Below are 8,428 nucleotides of genomic sequence, written 5' to 3' on the forward strand. Positions count from 1 at the left end.
AGACATGATTGGCTGAGATAATGAGTGGACTGCACATGCCGAGAGATGAGATTGGATTGGTCTAGCATCTTGTGTCTATAAAATGAGCTGCTCGTAATGTGTAGATAATCTTTTCTACTGCAGTTTTTTCTAAATATATAACATTAGCCATGGAGAACTGTAAATATGTTGCTACTTCTCTCAATAGCATTGCTGCCCTGAATTTATCAGGTGCAATCGACAAAGGTAAGTGGGGAAAAAGTTGTGATGAACCACTTTCTGGAGGACGATTGTGCCATGCTGACTCTGACTCTGAAAAGGAATCGGACGATGAGGAAATCCCTGATTTAGGTAAAAACATTTTCATTGAAGACATTGTAGAGTCTTCTGATGACAGTGATGGAGAAGAAATGGCGACAATCAACAGTGTTGTCACGGAAGAATGCATAGGGAGTCGAAAAGAGAACACAGAAGGCTGTTGTATAAAACATGTCTCCGGATTACATCTTCAAACTAAGGGCAACCATGGCATCGGTGACAGAGAGGGAGAAAGTTCTGATGATACTTATGGCATTGTACACTGTCAGTGTGAACCAAAGTTACTTGACACAACGTGCTAAACAAGCTGTTCAAACTAAACGGAAACGACACAGGACGTGAAGCTTTCATCTATGTATATGCGTAAGAATCTAACATTGAACCTATTTTGGTTAACTTTAGCTAGCTATGAACATTTGTTTGTATTGCTAATTATAGCGTGCTGTTAGCTAGCCAGCCAGCTGGAGTTCGATGGCTGGATTGCTAACTTTACTCTGGATTGGGATTTTGGTAAATTTTTTAGCTAGCTAACTTTAACGTTACATGTCTAAACAAAAGACCCCAAGTTAAAGCTTGCTGTTAGCGGCGATTAGATGGCTGGCTTGCTAGCTAACAGTAACTTACATGTATGAAATGTGTGTAACGTTAGTATCTGGAATTTGTCTTTCTTTTTGGACATCACATGCCCTGCACCAAAGTCAAGGTAAGGACAGAAACAGGCTCTCCGAATATAGATTCCCTTGTTCATGCGAGGTTCGGACAGATCAGTCATCAGCACTATCTGCAGTGCTTCTATTCACATGACTCTCTCCTAACACACACGCCTTACTTTGCTGCTACAATTATTTTTATTATCCTGCTGCTCAGCCACTTTACCCCTGACTGTATGCATACAATTACCTCGTCTATCACTATCGTTATTGATCTTGTTCGTGTACATACTGTATATTATTTTATTTATATTGACACTGTCTATTTCTGATATTGCTGCTATGCAAGTAACCATTGTCTGTACTGTTTACACCTTCTGTGGAGATCCGTCCACTTTGCAAGACTTAGCAAAATATTGATATATAAAATGTATATTGATATGTGTGGTCGTAAGATGATTTTGTGACATACCACACACTCACTAAACACAAATGTTTTGTTTGTAAATTATGTCTGAGGGTTGGAGTGTACCCCTGGCTATCCGTCAATAAAAAAAATATAAAAATTGGGCCTGTCTGGTTTAAGGAATTTGAAATTATTTTTACTTTTGATACTTAAGTACATTTGAGCAATTCCAAGTACTCAAGTAGTATTTTATTGGGTGACTTTTACTTTAGTCATTTTCTATTAAGGTATCTTTATATCTGGACACTTTCTGTTCACCTGGAAATGTTCCTTATTGTAGGCTACTACCACTTTTAGTCTTAATCTTTACTACACTACTCATTGTTTAGCACATGACCTAACATGTGAATCCTTAAGCCAGCCCCACCCACCTCTTTAAGAGGGTGTGAACAATGCTGAATGGGTGTAGACAAAGGAGAGCTCTCCAGTCGGTACCAAAACATTCAAAGGCCCTTTTCTCAAAAGTATATCAACTTTCAAAGCAGAATTACTTTCCCAAATGCAGTGTATGATATACCATTTTGTAGCTCTGAGTCTCTACTTTACTCTACTATCTGGTGTCATTTTCATGGGAGACTTAAGGAATACGGAATGTTTAAACAACATACTCTCAAGCCAACAACATATTTTACATATCTGTGCACAAAGTACCATCTTACACAAGATACCTTAAGGAATTCATAGTCTGCCTCCCAAATGGCACGATTCCCTATATAGTGCACTACGTTTGACCAGAGCCCTATGACCATACTTATGAGGTTAACAGTATTTTTTTGCGCTTTGACAATTATTTTGCACTACGAAAATTTCGCCCGAATAGTAATGTTTTACACAAGAAACCTTACACTATAAGAGGTCCGAGGTTAGGCCACTAGAGCCTGTCATTAAAGACTGTAGAGAAGACGGACCAGATAGTAGACTGGTCAGGCGATCAAGCGGCACACTTAAGACTCCATCCATCCATTCCATTGTCTTGTTCTTCCAGAAACACAGAAACTCCTCTTCACTCCCCTCCCCTCTGTTCTCTCTCCTCCCATCCTCTCCTATTACTATATCATCCTATCTTCTCTACCAGACCCTCAGGCTTTAGCTAGTGCTCCATCACCTCTCCTGTAGAATAATAGAATGGAGACTTTGTAGAATTATAATGACAGACATTCCTGTTCCATGGCAACGTTCCATGCTGGCTGGACCAGACCGACAGCCCTAGTGTTGTAGTTAAGGGTGTGATATTAGGAATTTCTAATTCATTGATTCTTATCAGAAGCCAGCTACTACAAACTCCAGCTAACTTTAGCCACCACTAGCTAAAAAGCAATGGGATTGGTACAGTAGGGGCATAAAAATAAGAAGGGCAAATCATCTTTAAGAGTAACGTCAAACCAAAACGATCCTCTCTTCCCATCTTCTTCTCCTCTACTCCCCTTTCTTCTCCTCTCACCATGGGCCCTAGTCAAAAGTAGAGCACATGAAATGTCACCAGATATAGATTCTACAGACCCTACTGACTACTTCCAATCCCATTTATACCTCAGCACAAATAAATAAATAAAAATCTATAACCCAATATGTATTTCATATATAGTGTATTGCATTGGGGGCAATGGAATAGGCAGAGTACGAAGTGCTGCTGGATATTTATAACACAGTTCCCCTCAAAAACGAAACATTTGGTTAGTAGAGACCTTACTGAATAATGGCCACCCCCTCTAGCTGAAACATGTAGTCAAGTATTTTTCTCTCTGTGTATATATTGCATTGCAATGAAGGGAGTGGGTAGAGTAAGGAGTCACCAGCACTCTGTATTAAACCAGCTTCCCAGCACAAGAGACCATTTATATTCTTCAGAATCTATTGGGTAATTCCAATAACATATAAAGTGTTTCTTTAAAAATACACAATAGTTTAACATAACAGTATTTGTGTAAACCTTCAAAATAAATGCTTTTTAAATAATAAAATATATAAAATCTAAAATAAAAAAAATCCATGGTCTTTGTTCTTCTATAGACACAGCAACTCCTCGACTCTCCCCGTCATCCTATCTTCTCTATCTCCCCTCCAGACCTTCCGATGTAACTTTTTTTTAATCATGTTTGTGCCTGCATAATTTCCTGTTGCTGGGAGAACAGAATACTATTGTTCTCACTCATGTTCTTTACAACGTCACACCCCAATCTAGCCAATGTGTCTCGATTTGAGGTTCAGCAGTAAATTACAAATCTTCCCTTCAAATCATAACGATGCAATGCTAAATGTTTGCGCCACGGTGGCGAATGGGGGATATGGCTTCAAAATGCTCCTCAATTCAGGGATGGAAGGTGTCACTGTACTCCTCAATTTCGCAGCTTGGATAATGGGATAACTAGAAGATTGAAATACTGCTCGTTTTTAATTGAACTGCCTTTTCTGTCAGCATGCTAGGCTAGCTAATGCAGCCCATTGGATTCCACAACACTTCCGGCAAACTCATCCAAGGCGGATGAGAAAGTGAGACTCCTTCATTTTTTTCTGGTTACATTGGAGTCAATGAACTAATAGACCCAACTGCTATAGCACTGGTGTCTATGGGAGAGCCACACCCTTAAGCAGCCCGGAACTGACAGTAAAACGGCCTGAGTGAACTCTTCATTTATGTGTGTGTGTGTGTATACACTGATGAGTGCCCTGCAATGCTAATTTAGTTATTTGTTTAGTCTTTGTCTAGGCGTCGCATTTTCATGGAATCCAATGGGCTGCTTTATCATTAGCTAGCCTTGCAAGCTGACGGGAAAAAACGGTTTAATTAAACTAGCAAAGCAATAGTCATAGAGCCATGGCTCGTTGGCCAAAGCCTATGGGGAAATTAATGTTATTTTTTGGATAAACACAGAAAATAAGGTAAACACAGGCTTAGGAGATCTTAAGTTTTGTCCTATGAGATAATCTTCATCAGCTAACGTGACTTTGGATTTTGAAGCATTTGTGTAATTAAAACAAGCACATAAAGGCTTCATTCATAAAGGTCATGTTAACTGACTGATATCATCTCATTGAACACGTATAAGATATCCTAAGCCTCAGACCTTATTTTCTGTGTTTATCCACAAACCCCATTCATTCTCCCATAAGAAAGGATGAATGAACCACAGGTAACTATTTTCCGTTTTTTAGGACTGCAGGCTGACGAGCTCCACACATCAACCACAGTCACTCACGAAGCATCGTTACCCATCGTGCCACAAAAGCCGCGGCCCTTACAGAGCAAGGGGAACAACTACTTCTAGGTCTCGGGACGAGTGACGTCACTGATTGAAACACTGTTAGAGCGCACCACCGCTAACTAGCTAGCCATTTCACATCGGCCACACGGGCGTGGAGAGGATGTGCTGCAACAGGAAATATGCGCTAGCTGTTTTCAAAGTAAAAGCTGTGTCACTATCTGACTTACTGTTGCTCCAGCTAGTTATAAGGGCCACCAACAAGTATCCTTAATTAGTTAAAGGGGAAGTTCACCCAAAAATACTTCTGGGCCCTTTACAACACTTACCCGGCTGTTTGTCAGTACCCCAGACAGTTTTAGGTCCATTGTTTTAGTATTTCGATTTCTGTATTTTTATATATAAATTCTGAATTTCCAAAGTTACCTAAAATGCATTCAAACGTATTTGTTACATAAACAACAATTGGTGTCTCGGCATTGAATTGCCAAATACATGTGTTCTTTAATGTAAAAAGTATAAAAAACAAAGTTCTTCCATATAGAATGCAATCCGGTAAATACTCTTAATCCTGGTTCTAAAATGGATAATTACACTAGGCGGGACGAATGAGCATTTCACTATTGGTCTTAAAGAAAGGAAATCAGAACGAAAGGAAGTAAACAAAGATATGGTAGCTAGCTAGGCTAAAGTAAGGCTAATAACGGTAGTAGCTGAGTGAAGTTGGCCAAAATGAAGTGCATTGTACCAGCTGCGGTTGACCGTGTCCAGTGATCACGTTGTGGCCACTGACTACAATGGGGACCGATTGAAACCGGGTTCTGATCCCACCGTCTTTCCGCCATAGACGGGAACGCTCCACCCATTCAAGGTATGTTGCTAGCTAGCTAAATTAATAATACCTGTAGCTAGACACCACAAAGTAATTTATAACGTTATTTGTTTGCCATTCACTGAACTCATTTATGGTATTTTTAGCTAAGCTACTACTGTAACGGTAATGTTATCCTGTCCTACTGACTGCTTTGTTTATTTAGCTTTGTGACGCAATTCCCTTTTTCATTATAACGTTACTGATAATAAATAGTATACTATTTTCTACTAGGTATCAGTGTTCTGCAGTGATATTGATCGCATAAAATGACTTGCCCTAGTTAAGGTCCGTGAGAAGGACACACGCATAGTTAGAGCCATATAGATAAATATATGGCTCTGGCCATAGCTGGTGCATGAGTTGTGTTGACAACAAACTAACCCAACCTTACATTATTTCAATTAAAACATTTAGAATATCAGCTCATGCCCTGAATTTACATGTAATGACTGACTCTCTGTTTTATACCAGCCAACATCACCAATCACTCTTTGTTTATACCTGCCTGGGAAGGAATGGAAGAAGGAGCGGGATGGTGGAACAGACATGAAGATAGGACAATCAACCATACTGTCTCGGATTTGATCTTTGTTCAATTTCTTACATCTGTGTATCTTTTCACACCCGTTTCAAAGAGTGGACTCAATGTTCCTCCACTCATGCCTCCAATAATTTTTCAGGAGGATACAAGGAAAGACTAATTAGGGCTCATTTCATTTTTTTTTGTTATTCAATTACACACCTTGCAGTAGATCCAGAAGCCATGTGACGTATTCCAAACAGGCCAAGGACTGGGTAGATAAGAGTGTCTGAACAGAAGACATTCAACTTTAAAACCCAATTGGTCCAGTAGGCTGTCAATTGGCGGGAAGATAAACTGATCATATACAGTGCCATTGGAAAGTATACAGACCCCTTGACTTTTTCCACATTTTGTTAGGTTATAGCCTTATTCTAAAATTGATTCAATTGTTTATTTTCCTCATCAATCTACACACAATAACCCACAATGACAAAACAAAAACAGGTTTTTAGAAATGTTTGCTAATTCATTAAAAAAGTGTTGTAAAGTGTTGGTCCCATGTTTCATGAGCTGAAATAAAAGATCCCAGAAATTTTCCATATGCACAAAAATTGTATTTCTCTCATTGTGTGCACAAATTTGTTTACATCCCTGTTAGTGAGCATTTCTCCTTTGCCAAGGTAATCCATTCACCTGACAGGTGTGACATATCAAGAAGCTGATTAAACAACATGCTCATTACACAGGTGTACCTTGTGCTGGGGACAATAATATATCTCTAAAATGTGCACACAACACAATCCCACACATCTAAAGTTTTGAGGGAGTGCAATTGACATGCTGACTGCAGGAATGTCCACCAGAGCTGTTGGTTAATTTCTCTACCATAAGCCGCCTCCAAAATTGTTTTAGAGAATTTGGCAGTAGGTCCAACTGGCCTCACAACCGCAGACCATGTGTAACCATGCCAGCCCAGGACGTCTACATCCTGTTTCTCACCTGTTGGATTGTCTGAGACCAGCCACTGCGACAGCTGATGAAACAGAGGTGTATTACTCTCGGTATTAAAGTCCTTTTGTGTAGAAAAACTCACTCTGATTGGCTGGGCCTGGCTCTCAAGTGGGTGGGCCTATGCTTTCCCAGTCTCACCCATGGCTGTGCCCCTGTATTCCTAGTCATGTGAAATCCATAGATTAGGGCCTAGTTAATTTATTTCAATTGACTGATTTACTTATATGAACTGTAACAGTTAAATCGTTGAAATTGTTGCATGTTGTGTTTATAATTTTATTCAGTAAATAAATAAAATAAATATAATTTTTTGTGTGTTATTTGTAAACTCGGGTTCCCTTTATCAAATGTTAGGTTTTGGTTAAGATCTCAAAACATTCAGTATCAAAAATATGCAAAAACTTGTCTCGTTGCTATGACAATAACTGCGTAGCTAGAGAAGTCAACTATCACCACTGAATTATTTTGCAAGTTAGTTTGTGCTACGTTAAGGCGTAATCATTCAGTCAATTCAGCATTTCTTGCCGTTCTCATATCTCCATTGTGTCAGTTAATGCAAGATATTTAGGAAATGGAGGGAGAAATTCAGGGTTATTTAGTGAGACACCGCTGCGTTCAGTCACGGGTCTAACATTGAGTGGAGAGGAAGGACTGTTGTGTCCTAACCTGTAAGGGGGAGGGATTTTTTGTTTCAATTGTTTTGATACATTTTTCAGGGTTATTGGGGTGGAATGGCAATCTGAAGGGTTTTGTAATTATATATATATTATTTTATCCAACTATGGATATGTTTACAGTTTTTGGGGGGGAATATCTGGTTTACAATTTTTTAATTGGCAACTGAATAGTAATTTTATAGCTATCATAAGTTACTTTTCTCCCCTTTTATCCATCAAACGGGTATTCACATCACCACAGATGGATCATGGCTAATTTGGTGATCATTTCCTGTAATCTGAGGGGTTCTAAAGTTGACATTGCTCTATTGCAAGATACACATCTTTTAGAGGGTGGACATCTTTTCGAGGGTGATGTCCATAGACTTCAAAACAAATACTACAAACTGGCAGCTGCTTTGTGCTTTACATCTGAATCTAAAAGGGTGCTTATTCTACAAACACAATCTACCCCTTACAATTGAAAAAAGTGGAAATGATTAACAGGGTACATGTATTACATATGTTCCACTCTGTATGGAAGGAAAATAGCCTTTGAGAAAGATTTTCTCCCTTCTGTAACCAGAAGCCTGCTCAATTTATCGGACTATTATTATTATTATTATTATACGCTTGTTATTGGAACTGACATGAATGCCATTATTGATTCTAAACTTGATAGATCTGGACCTTCTCATAGCTCAACACAAGTGCTTCCAATGCTTCCAAGGCGCTTAAACAATTTCTTAAA

The 8,428-nt window shown here is 39.0% G+C and overlaps 1 long non-coding RNA gene across 1 annotated transcript; it reads left to right on the top strand.

Moving 5' to 3' along the window:
• Window positions 1–5,230: 5,230 nt before the first annotated feature.
• LOC139549064 (uncharacterized) lies at window positions 5,231–6,621 on the top strand. Its single transcript, XR_011669825.1, has 2 exons — window positions 5,231–5,484; window positions 5,959–6,621. It is a non-coding gene; the product is annotated as an uncharacterized lncRNA (long non-coding RNA).
• The last annotated feature ends 1,807 nt before the right edge of the window (window positions 6,622–8,428 follow it).

The sequence above is a fragment of the Salvelinus alpinus genome, chromosome 22 (assembly GCF_045679555.1).
Source record: "Salvelinus alpinus chromosome 22, SLU_Salpinus.1, whole genome shotgun sequence".
In the NCBI taxonomy this organism is placed as follows: Eukaryota; Metazoa; Chordata; class Actinopteri; order Salmoniformes; family Salmonidae; genus Salvelinus; species Salvelinus alpinus.